At 59.1% G+C, this 15711-nt stretch overlaps 1 protein-coding gene across 3 annotated transcripts in view; it reads left to right on the forward strand.

Moving 5' to 3' along the window:
* The first annotated feature begins 5513 nt into the window (after positions 1-5513).
* Positions 5514-15711, forward strand: part of AFAP1 (actin filament associated protein 1) — a 46774-nt gene continuing 36576 nt past the window's right edge. For all 3 annotated transcript variants that reach the window (XM_055139722.1, XM_055139723.1, XM_055139725.1), the window contains exon 1: positions 5514-5630. The gene's annotated coding sequence lies outside the window, so the exon portion shown is untranslated. The remainder of the gene's footprint in view (positions 5631-15711) is intronic.

Below are 15711 nucleotides of genomic sequence, written 5' to 3' on the forward strand. Positions count from 1 at the left end.
GATGAGGGGGAGAGTCCACAGTCATGCTGGTGGTCCTGCAGCAGCGGGGCCTGGCCCGGGCTCCCCAGATTACTCCTCTATGCCAGGGGTGCCGGCCGCGGCAGCTGCACCTGCTCTGCACTGCTCTCACAGTCCTGAGGCCCCCACACCCCAAAAGGAAAAAAAAAAGTTTTCTTTTCCTTCCTTCCTTCCTTCCTTCTTTCCTTCCTTCCTTCCTTCCTTCCTTCCTTCCTTCCTTCCTTCCTTCCTTCCTTCCTTCCTTCCTTCCTCTTTCTTTTCTTTCTTTTCTTTCTTTCCTTTCTTTCTCTTCCTTCCTTCCTTCCTTCCTTCCTTCCTTCCTTCTTTCTTTCTTTCTTTCTTTCTTTCTTTCTTTCTTTCTTTCTTTCTTTCTTTCTTTCTTTCTTTCTTTCTTTCTTTCTTCTTTTTTGGGTCACACCCGGTGATGCACAGGGGTTACTCCTGGCTCTGCACTCAGGAAACTCCTGGCAGATGCTCAGGAGACCATATGGAATGCTGGGGATCAAACCCAGGTTGGCCGTGTGCAAAACAAATGCTCTACCTGCCGGACTATGGCTCCAACCCCAAAAGGGAAGTTTTTCTCCTACGACTTAAGAGAGTCGTAGCTTGGTGAATTTCTTGTCAGTGACCCCAAGGCCCAAGAAGCTGACCTCCAAAGGGGAAGGACAGTCAGGTTGCCTGATTCAGTTCTTAATTTGACAAGTATTTCCCGACTGCGGGTCTGTGTCTGGGAAGACTTCTGTGAGCAGCCAACATTTGACAAACGGCGGCTTAAGCAAATACGAAGCGTGCTCTGTCTGGCTGATAGAGGTCTGCAGGATGCTAGCTGCCGGTCTCCTCGCGTGGGTCAAGGTGTCTCTGCCAGAGTCTCTGACCGCACCTGCCCTGAGGTTGCCCAGTGCCGGACCTCACACGTGGGCTCCAGGGCAGAATCTGGGCTGCTGAGAACAAGCAGCACCAGCTGCTTCTGTTCCTTCTCGCAGAGAACAAATCCTGAGGTGTGCAGCGGGCTGGCGACTTGCATCACTAGCCTGTGGGTGAGGCAGGAAGGAAGCCCAGATTTGTGGCAGCGGCCAGCTGCTGTGGAAACAGGTAACAGGCGTGGGGCCAGTGCGCTCTCAGGAAGGAATAAATCAAGATGGGATTGTTTTTTTCTTTTGCATTTGGGCCACAGCCAGCGGTGTTCAGGCCTCACTCCTGGCTTTGCAATCAGGAATCACTCCTGGTGGGCTCCACCAACAGTATGGGGTGCCGGGGCTCAAACCCAGGTCAGACGCATGCAAGACAAGTGCCCTCCCTGCTATACCATTCCTCCGGGCCCTCAAGATATGATTTAAAAGTTATCCTGCCTCTAACTCTAAAGTAGACCAAAAATGGGGCTGGAAGAACCGCACAGTGGGTAGGGCATTTGCCTTGCACAAGACCGACCCGGGTTTGATTCCCAACATCCCATACGGTTCCCTGAGCAGCCACGAATCACGAATCACGAAATCCCCTTGATCGTTGATTTCTCGAGTGGGCTCAGTAACCTCTCCATTCGTCCTAACCCTGAGATTTTAGAAGTCTCTCTCCACTTGGCCTTCCCAACGATGCCACATTGGAGGCTCTTTCAGGGTCAGGGGAATGGGATCCAGCTTGTTACTGGCTTTAGTATATGAATACACCATGGGAAGCTTGCTAGGCTGTCCCATGTGGGCAGGAAACTCTCAGTAGCTTGCCAGTTCTCCCAGAGGGAGAAATAGGTTATAAGATATCTGGGAGCTTGCTTTTAAGTCTCTGGATGTTGGCCGTTGATGGGATTACACACACCTGGGTTCCTCTGCCAGTACCTTCATGCGTGAGGCTTGTCCAAACGTGTGGAGAGGGGCCTTGAGCATGGCTGTGGCTAGGTTCCGGTGGTCTTCGGCCCCCGGGAGCTCTGCTTGGGCCGGGGAGGGAAGCTGGAGGCCATACCCTCTGAGAGCCCTGGGGAAGACAGCTAGGCGTGCGGGCAAGAGACTCTGAGTACCGCCAGGAGTAATTCCCGAGTGCAGAGCCAGGAGTAACCCCTGTGCATCACTGGGTGCGACCCAAAAAGCAAATAAAATAAAAACAATAAAATAAAATAAAGTAGACCAAAATAAGCATGAAGCTGGACTGGCTCTGTGGACAGGAGCTGAGGGTGAAGGGATCTCACAGCAGTGGTGGCCGAGGAGGCTGGACTGGAGGAACGCCACAGGAGGAGGGCCGTCAGGGAGGAAACTCTCAGGCCAACTACGCTGGACGCGGGTGCCCAAACTGGCACATGCAGTCCCTGCCTCCTACTTTGTGGGTGCTCTCGGCTGTCCCCCCTCTGGAAGGCCCCGGGGGAATAGTCCCTCTCCCGAGCCTCGTGGGACTCTCTCCGCTGTCCCCTCTCTGGAGAAGCCCGCCTTCCCAGCCTCACCATCTCTAAATAAAATGTTCCCTTCCCCATTTGCCTCTTCCTACGAGGGAAGAGCCTGGGCCGAGGCAGGGGCTGCTTCTCCTCATCCTCCTGGCTCCATCCTGAGGTGGGCAGTGAGGACTGATTCCCACGCTGTGTAGACCGTGTAGACTGCGGGTCTGGGGCAGTGCCCAGGGGCGGGAAGGTGCCGGAGCCGACTCTCTCCGTCCCAACTCTGACTAGGGTGGGTGGAGAAGACGGTGGCTCTGGCTGTGGAAGGGGCAGAGGCCAGCTGCACCCCTGAAATGGTGGCTCTGCCCGCGTCAGTGAGGAAAGTGTCCTGGCGCCGTTGCTAGCGTTTTGGGCACAGCTCCATGCTCAGGACGCGGCGCCTTTCCACCGGATCTTTCCTGTGGGGAAGCAGCAGTTCCTGAATAGTGAGCCACAGGCTGGGTCAGGCCAGTCCCGGGGCTGCCAGAACCTTCTCGACCACTCCCTCAGGTCTCCCTGACCTGGGTCCACAGGCCGCCTCGGGCAAGACGGTCCAGGGCATTTGGACCCCCTCTGTGGAATAGGGTGGGAGGGGCATTGGGAAGCACAACGGGGGTCACCACCTCCTCTTTTTTTTGGGGGGGTCATACCGGTAGTGCTCAGGGCTCACTCCTGGCTCTACGCTCAGGGATTACTGCTGACAGGGCTTGCGGACCATATCCACAGGGTGCCGAGGATTCAACTGGGTCAGCTGCATTTAAGGCAGTTGCCCTCCCCTGCTGTATTATGGCTCCAGTCTAAGGGGAGGGGTCCCCTATCTGAATAATCTAAACCGGCCACCTGCCTGGGGCTCACCCGCGAAGCTTCTGCGCACAGCCGAGCTCAGGAGCTCTGTTCCTCTCTTGAGTCTTGGCAGACAGCAGGAAGGAAAGAAAGTGTTATTGTAGCAAGACCAGAAAGCCACACAGTGCCTGTGTACATGCATGTATGCATATGTGCACATGCATACATGTGCATGTGCATATGTGTGCGCGCACATGCATGCATGCATGCCTATACAGGATGGACAGGGCACCTAGGATATGGCACTGGCCTATTTTCTTTTTCTTTTCTTTTTGGGTCACGCCCGGCATGCACAGGGGTTCTCTTGGGTCATGCACTCAGGAATTACTCCTGGTGGTACTCGGGGGACCATATGGGATGCTGGGAATCGAACCCGGGGTTGGCCACGTGCAAGGCAAATGCCCTTCCTGCTGTTCTATCACTCCAGCCCTGGCACTGACCTTTCTTGTTACCAGACAGCAGCAAACGTAGCTGCCTAACGGCACACACGGTGGGGAGTTGGGTTTGTGTCCTGTCACTGGGTGCTGAAGGGCGCTGGCTCACTAGTCTTGGGTGAGGGCAGCTTCATTTTCTCTTTGTCCTCAGCCCAGGATCCTACCACATCCCACAACCCCTCCAGCCCGCGAGGAGGAATGTCGTGGGATGTGGGGTGACCCTCCTATCCTCTGGAGGGAAAACTCATAGTTTCTGCTGGGGCTCATGAGATGGTGACCAGGGATCTAGCTTCAGGAACGTTGCCTCCATGGTGGTTGGCCCGGACGTGTTGAGAAGTTTTCTGAGGTGCAGACCCTGGGTTCTTGGCTACTGCCCAATCGTGCTTTGTCCGTGCAGAAAATCGTGTATCAGTGAATGGGTGGCCAGACCCCTAGCAGCGCACATGTGTGTGCGCATGTGCATGCGTGTGGATAGTGGGTTCGTCCCACGCTGCCACTCCTCAGCCTCCCCTCCCTCCTCCCTGCCAGAGAGCCCCGAGTGCCACCGTGGGCACCAGGTCCGCATGAGCACAGAATCAAACCATTCCTGCCTGCCTAACCTGGGCCTCATATCCCTGCAGAAACCAGTGAGACAGACACCCCCAAGGAATGCGAGCCCGGGGTTTCCAGCTGCTGAGTCGCTGCTGGGCTGAGGTGAGAGGCTGGTGAGTACGCGGAGTGTGGAGGCTGGTGGAGACAATGAGCCCTTCGTTCTGCCTGACAGTCTGAGATGACTCCTGGGGGCCTGCAGGTGGTGGGGACAGGTGAGGTCAGCGCTGCTGTTCAGGGCCTCAACCCCCGAGCCCCAGCTCGCTGATGCGTAGGGGTTGGGCGGAGAAGCGTGGGCCTTGGGGACCCCAGGACAGCAAGGGAGCAAGGGAGGGAAAGTCCCAGAGGCCAGTTCCGGCTAGCGGAGAGATCAGTGAAGGTGAGAACAGGCACTTTATTTTTATTATTTTAAATTTAAACAGATTTTTTTGGTGTTGGGGCCACAACTGCCAGTGCTCAAGGATTACTCCTGGTGTCAGCGGTGTGCAAGGCAAGGGGCTCAAGCCCTGTGCTATCTCTGTAGCCCCAAGGAGGACAGATGGGAGCTTCCAACACTGGTGTGGGCCTGAGAGATAGTACAGCAGCCAACCGGGATTCTATCCTGGGCAGCTCATATGGTCCCGAGCACTGACACAAATGATTCCTGAGTGCACAGCCTCGAGTAACCCTGAGCACTGCTGGGTGTGGCTCCAAACCGAAAACAAAACGAAACTGTAATTGGTGTTTGGTGGATGGGGTGGTAAGGCCACAGTAGGGCATTTCAGAGGTGAGCAGCTGGCCTTGGGGTCACTTGATGGTGCCCTGGGTGATCACAACACTGGGTTTGCTTCTAGTACTGATGCACATCCTCAGAGCCTCAACATTTGTTGGCGGAGTAATTAGCTGGCACCCAGGGACCGACCGGCCCTCTGTGGGTGGTCAGTCCAGGGCCAAGTGACCCGTCAGCTTGAGCCTCAGTTTCGCCTTCTATAAAGCAGACTGTCACCCCTCCAAACTTGACTTTTGCGCTTGGAATGAACACGACCTGCTGGCGGGATTCTGAGGGCCCCCCGCGCACCCCGGCGCCCGCCGCCACCAGGATGGCCTCCACAGGGCCCAGAGACCCCAGCACCGCGACCTCGCGGCCCCCGCCCCGGGCCCCGCCCCACCCCACCCTCCTTTGTTTCCCCCGGCCCCGCCCCCTCAGCGCATCCGGCTGCCTATTGGCCGATCGCGGCCCGGGGGCGGGGCGGGGCCGGGCGGGCGCGCGTGCGCCGAGCCGAGCGGCCGCTCCGCGCGGAGCCGGAGCCGCCCGAGCCGGAGCAGCGTCGGCAAGCGCGGGGCCGCCCGGGCCTTTGTTGCGGCGGCCGGAGGTGAGGCGGACGGGCGTGCCCGGCGGGGCGGGGTCTGCGCGGGCAGCGCGGGGCCCGGGCGACCCCTCGGCCGGCCCGGGCCCCCCACCCTCCGCGACCGCGCTGGACGGTGACTGCGTGGACCCGCGCCGGGGTGTGGGGGGCGGGCGGGGGGCGGCTCCGCCTCCGCCCGCGCCGCCGTGGGGGGTTTCCGCGCGCCCAGGGGTCCCGCGGGCGGGGTCGGGCCCGCCGACCGCCTGGCTGTCCGCGCCCCGGGAGCCGGTGCAGGCTGAGCCGGGGGCGCCCGGCTGTCACCGCGCCCGCGGGGTCCCTGGCCGCGCCGGCCGGAGAGTGCCCGGCCCCACGGACGCCCCCCGCCAGGCGGGAGGGAAGGGTCCGGGCGGGCGGGCTGCCCCAGCCCCGGCCCTGCCGCCGGGACTGGAGGGAGCGCCCAGGAATTTGGCGGGCTGGGAGGGCGCTGGCCGGGGGAGGACCCACGCCCAGCGCGCCCGAGGTCAGCTCCCCCCGGGGGGCCGCGGGCGAGGCTGCGGGTGTGGAAACTGCCGGCCCGGCTTCCGCCCCCTCCAGCTGGTCCGGCTCTCCTGCCCTCCTGCCGCCGGGTGGACGCCCCCCTGGCAGACAGCGCCCCCCTGCTGGTGGCCCTCCCGCCGGCCGCGCGGGCTTCCCCTGGCGGTCAGCCCTGGCCTGCAGCCCCCCAGCCTTCTCCTCCCTACGTTCAGGGGCCGCTTCTCACCCCGGGGAGCTGGGCGAGGGGGCTGGACGTCGCAGGCCGCTGGCACGCTGTGGGGTGGGGGCCCTCTCTCTCCCGTACCCCAGTGCCGAGCACTTCGTGTGGGGTGACTCTGCAGCCACGGAGACCCTGGCAGTGTGACAGAGCAGTTAGAATCTGGATTCCCTGTCACCATGCCTTCCCGCCTAGCAGCCCGCAGTGCCTCAGCCTCCTTTAACCCTTTGCTCCCCCACCAGACAGCCGCCCGGGGTGGGGTTCTAAGGTGCAGCCCCTCGCCACAGCCCCTGCGGGCTGGCAGGAGTTCAGGACACCGGGACAGCGCCGCTCTCCTGCTCGTTCTCCAGGGCCCACGGCGCCAGCAGCTGCGCTCCATGGGACACCTTGCCAGCTCCGGGCTGAAGCCCTTGGGTGTAGACCTCTGGTCACCCACGTTTCCTCCCGCTCCGGTGTCTGAGCAAGCCAGCCAGCTGTGGGCTTGGGCCTGTTCCTCCCCTGGCTGAGATTTTGCTGGGGGAGTCGGAGGGTGCGTGGGCTAGGGGTCTCGCTGTCAAAAGGCTTCCTGCAGACCTCCGAGCCCTCTATTCTGGGGGTGGAGTCGTTAATCCTTTAAAATCTTTATCCTCTTTCTGCGTGTGTGTGCGTGTGCGTGTGTGTGTGTGTGTGTGTGTGTGTGTGTGTGTGTGTGTGGAGAGGAATCTGGTGTGCTCCGTGCTCTTGAAGCCACCCATCTCTGAGACAGGACAGGGTCGGCTGTGCAGTCTGATTTGAGTGATTACAGGGAGTAAAAATAGATGCTCGCTGTTTGGTCAAAAGCAGTGATGCTACCAAATCACCATTTTCACTTAGTGGGAATTGAAGTTGTTTCTATTTTTTAAATTTTTTTTTTAAAGAAAGGCTTTGTTCCTGGGCTGTGCATTGCCAGGCGGGGACTGGGTCTTACGTTTAGAGGTTTTTTTTTTTTTTTTTTGGTCACACCCAGTGATGCACAGGGGTTACTCCTGGCTCTGCACTCAGGAATCACCCCTGGCAGTGCTCAGGGGCCACATGGGATGCTGGGAATCGAACCCAGGTTGGTCGCTGCGTGAAAGGCAAACGCCCTACCCACTGTGCTATTGCTCCAGCCTCGGGTTTTTTTTTTTTTTTGTGTGTGTGTGTATGTGTGTCCACATGAACTCAGGATTTCTTGGCCCGTGTTAACATTCTCCCAGAAACACCGCCCCCCCCAGCCCTCATTGATGTTGGACCTGCCTGAGCAGCTTCGCTAGGCCGGCTGGTGGGCAGCGCTGCCTGAAGGGACAGAGCCTGATCTGCTGGGGGACGATGGCTCCTTCCTTGTCCCCCAGACCAACTGCCAGCACAAGAAGGGGCCCACAGGTGTGTAGTTTACGGAAGCCAAGTGGCTTCAGCGTGATTTTTTTTTTCTTTTTGGGTCACACCCAGCAATGCACAGGGGTTACTCCTGGCTCTGCACTCAGGAATTACCCCTGGCGGTGCTCAGGGGACCCTATGGGATGCTGGGAATCGAACTTGGGTCAGCCGTGTGCAAGGCAAACGCCCTACCTGCTGTGCTATCACTCCAGTCCACTTCAGCGTGATTTTAAGGCGAATTTTGTGGTTTCTATCGTCAGTCTTGGACATATCACCCGCCCACCGGGTGCAGCATCCTCTCCCACTGGGGGTTCTTGTCCCCTGTGTGTGTGTGTGTGTGTGTGTGTGTGGGTGGGCATACCAGCCTTTCTGTTGATGAGAAGAGATGGCAACCATCTGATCCAGAAAACTCACCAGGTGCCCCAGGACGGGGTCCGCAGTGAGGGGGCCGAGAGGGCAGCTCGGACCCTGCGCAGCACCTGCCTGGAGAGTTGCTTCAGGGGACGAGGTCGGCCTCTTTCCAGAGGCTTATGCCCAGTGTCTGAGCCGGGGAGGTCACCTCGGGGCTGGCGGGACAGCCTCCCCCCTTCCTGAGGGTTGCCTGAGCTGCAGAGTGCGGCACGGCCTCTGGCCCCTGGACCACAGCCCCTGCCTTTTGTCATAGTGTTCAGCCAGCTCGAGCACCTTCCCTTCAGGTTACAGGAATGGCCCTGAGGTTTCACCCTGAAGACTCCCGTCTCGGGTGCTGCGGGGCCCAGAGCACAGAGCAGAACTCCGCGGGCTCTGGGAGGATCCGAAAGGGCCTTTGGGAGTGCTGGGCTTCCGCCAAGAGTCAGGCTGGGTTTCCCTCCCCTGGAGCTGCCGGGGGAGTTTGGGGCCTTGGAATAGGGAAGGGAGCTTACAGGATCCACCTCTGTTCTAGAAGGCTCATGCAAAGGACCTTCCATGGGGAAGGCTGTGTCTGTTCTAGAAGATTCACCTGAAAAATCCATTTCTGTTCTAGAAGATTCATGTGAAAATCCATGTCTGTTTATAAGAGTCACATGGAAACCTATGTCTGTTCTAGAAGGTTCGCATGATGATCTGTCTGTTCTAGATGAAAGTTCACATGAAAATCCAGGACGGTTCTAGAAGGTTCACGTTAAAATCCGTGTCTGTTCTAAAAAGGTTCACATGAAAGTCTGTGTCTATTCTAGAAGGTTCCCATGAAGATCTGTGTCTGTTCTAGAACGTTCACTTGAAAATCTACACTTTTTCTAGAAGGTTCACATGAAAATTCATGTTTGTTCTGGAAGGTCTTGTTGAAAACCTATATCTGCTCTGGAAGATTCGCATGAAAATCTCTGTTTTAAGTTTACATGAAAATCCATTTCTGTTCCAGAAAGTTCACCTGAAATCCCTGTCGTTTTTTAAGAGTTACATGAAAATCCTGTGTCCTACAGGTTCATGTGAAAATTCACGACTGTTCTAGATGGTTCACGTGAAAATACATATCTGTTCTAAGGTTCCCATGAGAATTTGTTGTATTCTAGGCCCTCTCTCGCTGAGGACGGAGCCTGTTTTGGGGGTAGACGAGTGAAGTCAGCAGGGCCCATCTCGGGTGGCAGCGGGTGTGTGTCTGTCTCTCGATTGTCCCGGGGTGGCACTGGACCAAGTCTGAACGCACTTGCTCGAGTTACGGGCTTTGTGGTCTTCATTCGGGCCTTTACAGCGTGCTGAGGAGTCTTGAGCAAGCGTGGCTGGAAACGCAGCTCAGAAGCTGTTGGGAGTGGTGGGGGGGCCAGTGGGAGAGGACCCTTGGGTGCTGGCTGAAAAGCCTCAGGATTCCAGTCAGGGGAGCCAGGACACATGTCCTGGGGGTGGGCAGTGGGCAGCATCAGCCTCGAGCAGCTGGCTGTCGGGTTGGAGAACACGGAGCCTCCCCTGGCCGAGTGGGGGGGACCCCAAGGTGACCACACAGGAAAACCCGACACTTTCCCCCCATTAAAATCTACATGTCCCAAGAGCGGTGGCCCCCCAGCCCCCCAGCCCCCACCCCCGGCTCAGGCCAGGGCAGCTCCGCAGAGGCCACCGCGTGCCCTGCATCTGGGGCTATGCCCACACACACTTGGTGCAAGGAACAGGTCAGCGAGTCATCCAGGACGTCCTTGTGGCTGAAAGGCCAGTATGCAGTGGCCAAGCCTGCGGGCGTGATAGAACATCCTAGAAACAAGAGTGGTTGACGGGAGGGGCTGGGCAGTGCCCCATACTAGGTCGCGTGGCTCCGTCCCCAGCCTGAAGGAAGGGTTGGGGTTCGGGGAGCAGGATGGAGTCCTGTGGCCTCCTGTGGCTTGGCCCGTGGGCCAGGCTGATAGAGGTGGGATGTGGATTTCTTTATCCTGCCAGGTGTGGAAGTGCGGCTTGTTCCGTGTGGGTGTGTACTGCGGGGCGCACCGCCACTGGCTCCGGGCCGGCCGCGGACGTGCTCATTATCCGTCCCTGGGTGCGAGTGAGCCTTCGCTTCAGGCTCCTTTTGCCGCTTTGTGTGGCTGGTCCTCAGGCCTCAGCGTTACTCCGTCCTGTGCCTGCCCCGTGCCGCCTGCCGTGGCCCAGGTTCCTCTCAGCAGAGGTTCTCTCTGAGCAGTGCTCTAGAGGCAGCTGCTTGCGCATCCGGGTGCTCCCTCCGTATGGAGCAAAGGTGGTCTGGCAGGACAGAGGCAGGCCGAGTTCCTCCCCCAGCAGCCCCGCACCCCCGAAAGTCTGAGCCCTGGGGGGCCTGGTGGGCTCCAGCTGGCTGATGCAGGCGGGCACAGCTGCCCTGCTCCCCACCGCTGTGCTCCCCTGAGCGGGAGTCAGACGGGGCCGGGAGGGAGAGGGGGTCCATGGGGGCGGCTGCCTTGTGCTGAGTGGGCGGGTCAGGGGCCAGGGAGATTGGCGGGGGTGGGGCCGGGGCTGGGTCCCAGCCTTCCCTGTCGAGGCAGCAGCTGTCTGCCCGAGGCACAGCCCTTGCATTTGTCCTCGCTCCAGTGCCTCGGCTGCCCAGCTGGCCTGTCCTTGCTCCCTGCTGGACTCGGTCCTCCTGCGCAGGTGCACGGCTGCCCAGACTAGGGTGGCCTGGCCTGCTGGCTCTCGCGGGCCCCTGCTGGACAGGGCACAGGTCTGGCCTGGCTCTCTCGGGCCCCTGCTGGCCTGGGCTCCCTGTTGCGGGAGCAGGGGCTGCACGCGCTGTGCCTGGCTCGGCCCCTGTGCCCGCAGCTGTGAGGGTCTGGGGGGAGGGTCAGAGACATGTTTCCCAGGGAGGCGACACCAGGCAGAGCCACTCCCAGGTGGCCCTGCTGGTTCCATGTTGCGGGAAAGTGGGCGTGAGCGTGAGCCCCGCGGGGAGAGCACGGTGTGTTGGCCGTCAGGGAGCGCCCACCAGCCCTGGGGCACGGGGGCTGGACTTGTGACCCCATTGCCCCCCAACTCGCGCTGGGTCATAGAGAGGCGGGAGCTTGGGGCAGGGCCCGGTGTGGGCACTCGTGGGTCTTAGTCCGTCCCTGCTGGTTAGTCTGCGGGCTCTGTTCACTGTCCGCGGTCCTGAGTCCTGCGGGGGTGCGATTCTTCATTCCATTGTCCCGCCTTTGGTGGTCACATGAGTTCTGTGAAGCCTGAGCCTTTTGTCACGGGTGTTGCCGTGCGGGAGCTTGTAGGCTGGCCATGGGCTGAACGAGGCCAGGGGCGAGGGAGACCCGTGTGTCTGGGGGCGCAGCCCACTGTGGGGGAGAGTAGAGGTTTTGGGGTGAGGCTGCCCCGATTTCTCGTGGTCTCGTTCTGGGAGCCAGTGCCAGGCTGTTGGGCAGGTGCCTGGGAGCTGGTGCCGGGGGTCTGCCTGCAGTGGGCAGTGAGTGTCCCATGGGTCATTGCTCGGGGAAGCTGTAGCTTCTGGTGGAGAGTGCGGCTGAGGGAGCCTGTGGCCGTGGGAGTGGGCACTAGGGCACCTTTGGGAGCCTCGGACCATGAGGCTTGTTGCTTGGGGGCTTCTTGGAGGTGGTGTGGGAGGCCTGACTATGGGGGTGCAGGGTCCAAGGCACCAAAGTGGCTCCAGTGATTTGTCATTAATGTGTGAGCACTTGTGTACATGTGTGTGAGCATGTGTGTGTGCACATACATGTATGTATGTGAGTGCATATGTTCCTACATGTGTATATATGTCAGTTGTGAGAATAGGCATGCCTATAAGTGTATGTCTGTGTGTCAGCGAGTTGTGAGTATGCATGCACTTGTTGATGTGTATGGGTGCATGCGTATGAGTGTGTACAAGAGTATATGAGTGCAACATGAGAGTTGTGTAAGCATGTGTGAGAGAGTGCATGCGAGGCTCTATATATCAGTGAATGTGTGCATGTGTATGTGAGTACATTTGTGTATGTTTGTGAGTGTATGTGAATGTGTCGATGAGTTTGCATGTGTATAGGAGTACACATCTGTGATGTATATGAGCACATGTATAAGTGCATGTGCATCTCTGTGTATGTAAGTATGCGTATGTGCGAATACTTTGCTATGTATATGAATATATAAGATGTGAATGTATATATGTATATGTGTGTGAGTATGTGTGAAATTGTGCAGTGAATCTCTGTATAAGTGCACGTATTATATTGTGTGGATGTGTGTGAGTGGGTGTGAGTGCATATGCATACATGTGCGTGAATGGGAATGCATGTGTATGAGTAGGTATGTGTGTGAGTGCATGTGTGTATATGTGTATATGTGAATATGTATTTGGGTGTGCATGTTTGATTAGGTATGTGTGTACATATGCATACATGTGTGCATGTGTGTGAGTGCATGTGCATTTATGTGTGAATGTGAATACATGTGTGCACACATGTGCATACATGTAAATATGTGTGAATGCATGTGAATGTGTATATGTGCATGCATATATGTGTTAGAAATGTGTGTGAGTGCATGTGTATGTGTCTGTGTGTGGCTTTGTGGGTCAGGGTAAGGGTGCCGTGTTTGATCCCTGAGGGGATTAGGGTGAAGGGACTATTTCACTGTTTGATTCTAAATCTTACATCTTCTTTGTTTAGCAGGGACTTTTTTGAGTCACACCTGGTGATGTTCAGGGGTTACTCCTGGCTCTGCACTCAGGAATTACTCCTGGCGTTCTCAGAACACCATATAGGATGTCGGGGATTAAATCTGAGTTGGTGGCATGCAAGGAAATCACCCTACCCTCTGTTATAGTTCCTGCTCCTGAATTTTACTTTCAATGGTATTAGAGCCCGGCAAGCTACTGAGAGTATCCCACCTGCACGGCAGAGCCTGGCAAGCTCCCCGTGGCATATTCGATATGCCAAAAACAGTAACAAGTCTCACAATGGAGACGTTACTGGTGCCCACTCGAGCAAATCGATGAACAATGGGATGACCGTGCTACAGTGCTATCAATTAAGCAAGGTTTTATTGTTATATTAATTAAACAAGGTAATTAAACAAGGTTTAATGGCTTTCATGTTTTAATACTGGTACTGAAAATCATATGCTTCAGAAGACTTGAAAAACTACTCAATGCCCCATGAGCGTGGGCCCCAGCTGCTCCATGCCTCAGTTTCCCCATGTGCCCTGGGGTGGGGGTGGGAGTCCCTGGGATGGATGTAGGAGGTGCTGTGGGTGGCTTGGGCAGTGGGGAGGCTGCTGAGACGTGAGGGGCACCTCTCACTCGGGCTGCAGTGTGGTAGGCTGTCTGGAGCACCCGGCCCTGCACTGTCCCGCCGTCTGCAAAGGCCCGGCCAGGGTGCCCGGCTTCCTGAGGCAGGGACAGCGATGGTGCCCTGGGCTTGCAGCGCTGCGCCAACAGACTAGGCGGGACGGGGGTTGGCGGGAGGTGCGGGGAGGTCATGGGGCCTCGGGGTCCGAGGCTGTGTTCATGCCCCTCCCGGGGCGTGCCCAGCTCTGCACCGAGGCTCTGTTTCCTGTGCGGCTTCTGCCCCACTGGCCCTGGCCTCAGGTTTGTGCAGTAAGGGGGACAGACCCCACTGCCCTGCCCACCTCCAAAGGGCTTTGGGGGGAAGTGGGGCGGGGTGGGGAGAGGACGGTGGGTGGGGGGAGGACAGTCAGAAAGAATGGACAGTTGGGGGGAGGACAGGCGCAGTGGAGGTCAGTCGGTGGGGAAGACGGGGAGCACGGTCAGGGGTAGAGGCTGTCCTGCGGGGGGATCGGGATGGTGGGGGGAGGACAGTCGGGGAGACAGTTGTGGGGAGGATGTCAGGGGTAGAGGGTGTCCTGGGATTGTTGGATGCTCAGGGGATCGGACAGTCGGCGGGGTGGACAGGCGGGGGGAGGACACTGGGGGGAACGGGACAACCGAGGGGTAGAGGTCAGTTGGGGGGGTCAGTTGGAAGGTCCCACAGACTGCTTGGGGCTCAGCTCCTCCCACTCAGGCCTGGGTGGGGGTTGTGGGTACAGCTTTGTGTCTGGGAACTGGTGTGTGTGTGCGTGTGTGTGTATGTGTGTGTGTGTGGTGTGTGTGCGTGTGTGTGTGTGTGTGTCCCTTGCACAGCTGTGAAACAGCCTTGTGCCCACAGCAGCGGAACCCAGCCCCATCGCGAGTAGATGGGGCTCTGCATCCGCGGCTCCCGGGCTCCCAGCACCCCCGCACTCCCTCCTGGGGGCCGTTAGGAAGGGGCTGCCCAGGCGGCTCTGTGCCCCCAGCAGAGGGGGGCTGTGGGGCGCCCAGGCCCCAGGGGACAGCTGGGACAGATGGCCGGGGCTGCTGGTCTGTCGCGGGCGGCCAGCCTTTGTCTGCCCTCAGCTGGCGTCTCGGCGACTGTCTGCCCTCCTGGCGCCGCCCACAGCTGCAAGGGAGACCTGGACAGCCTCAGTGCCAGCAGGGAGCCCTCTCTGCTCCCCGGCCGTCTCCATCCAGGGACCGCCCAGCCTCCGCAGAGGGCCCATCCCACAGCCCCAGGCGGGTCTGTGGCTCCTGTCCCAAGGCAGGTGGCCACAGGAGGTCTGGGTCCCACTGGCCGCCCAGGCCACAGGGCACTGGGCAGCCCATCGGGGGGACACCGCCGCTAGAATGTTACCCTCAGAGTTGGCGCCAGGAGGGCGTCCAGGATGGCCAAGGGGCTGTGGGCTTCTGAGATGAGAGTCACTCCCTCCGTCCCCACGGCACGCGGACACACATGGCTCCTGTGCTGTGCGGGTGCAGGCGGGCACCTGTGGCTGCCTCGTCCCCAGAAGATCATATTTTCCCCGCGTGCGGGTTCTGGCTGCGCCCACCCAGGGCAGTCGCGCCTGTCCTCAGGCACTTGGGGGCACAGTCTCTGTCACCTGAGCCCTGTGCTAGCTCCCCGTGCCCGACTCAGAAGGGAGACCGGGGAGGGCGTCCGTCTGGGATCCCCGCGCCCGGAGCGTTAGCCGGCAGCACTGTGTGTGTCCCTGCGCTGGGCCGCCTGCCATGGGCACCCTTCAGTCTGAGGAGTTCCGGGAGGTGCTTGGCATTCGCTGGCTTCCTGTGGATCTGTGTATCCGTGGGGCTGGGGGGAGTGATTCGGGCCGTGTCTGAGCTCTGAGCTTCCTTCTGGCAGTGCTCTGGGAGCCTGTGTTGGGGATGGAGCCATGTCCTGCCCACTGTACATCTCTCCGGCTCCGGCTGCTCATTTATTTTACGGCTTCTTGGTTAGACCTTTCTCCAGCACAGGGGTGGGGGCGGGCCTGTCGCAGAGAGCCGGTGTGGGGTGTGGCGTGCGCCTGTCTCTCCGGGGGTGTCTGTGGAAGCAGCCCCGGCTAGTGTGAGGATGTCTCAGCCCACCTTTCCTCGTCTTCCCAGACTCTGTCCATGTCACCGGCTCAGGGTCACCACTCCCAGCCCTGGTCTTGGCTCCTGCTGTGTTTGTCTCTCGCCTCCCCCCCGCCCCAGGCTGGCACAGGCTGGTTTCTCCAGCCCCGGGGCGCCCATCTACTGTGTGGTTCTGGGGAAGCTGGGCGGGAGGGTGGCCGGAGGGCAGG

This window comes from Sorex araneus, chromosome 5, assembly GCF_027595985.1.
Source record: "Sorex araneus isolate mSorAra2 chromosome 5, mSorAra2.pri, whole genome shotgun sequence".
In the NCBI taxonomy this organism is placed as follows: domain Eukaryota; kingdom Metazoa; phylum Chordata; class Mammalia; order Eulipotyphla; family Soricidae; genus Sorex; species Sorex araneus.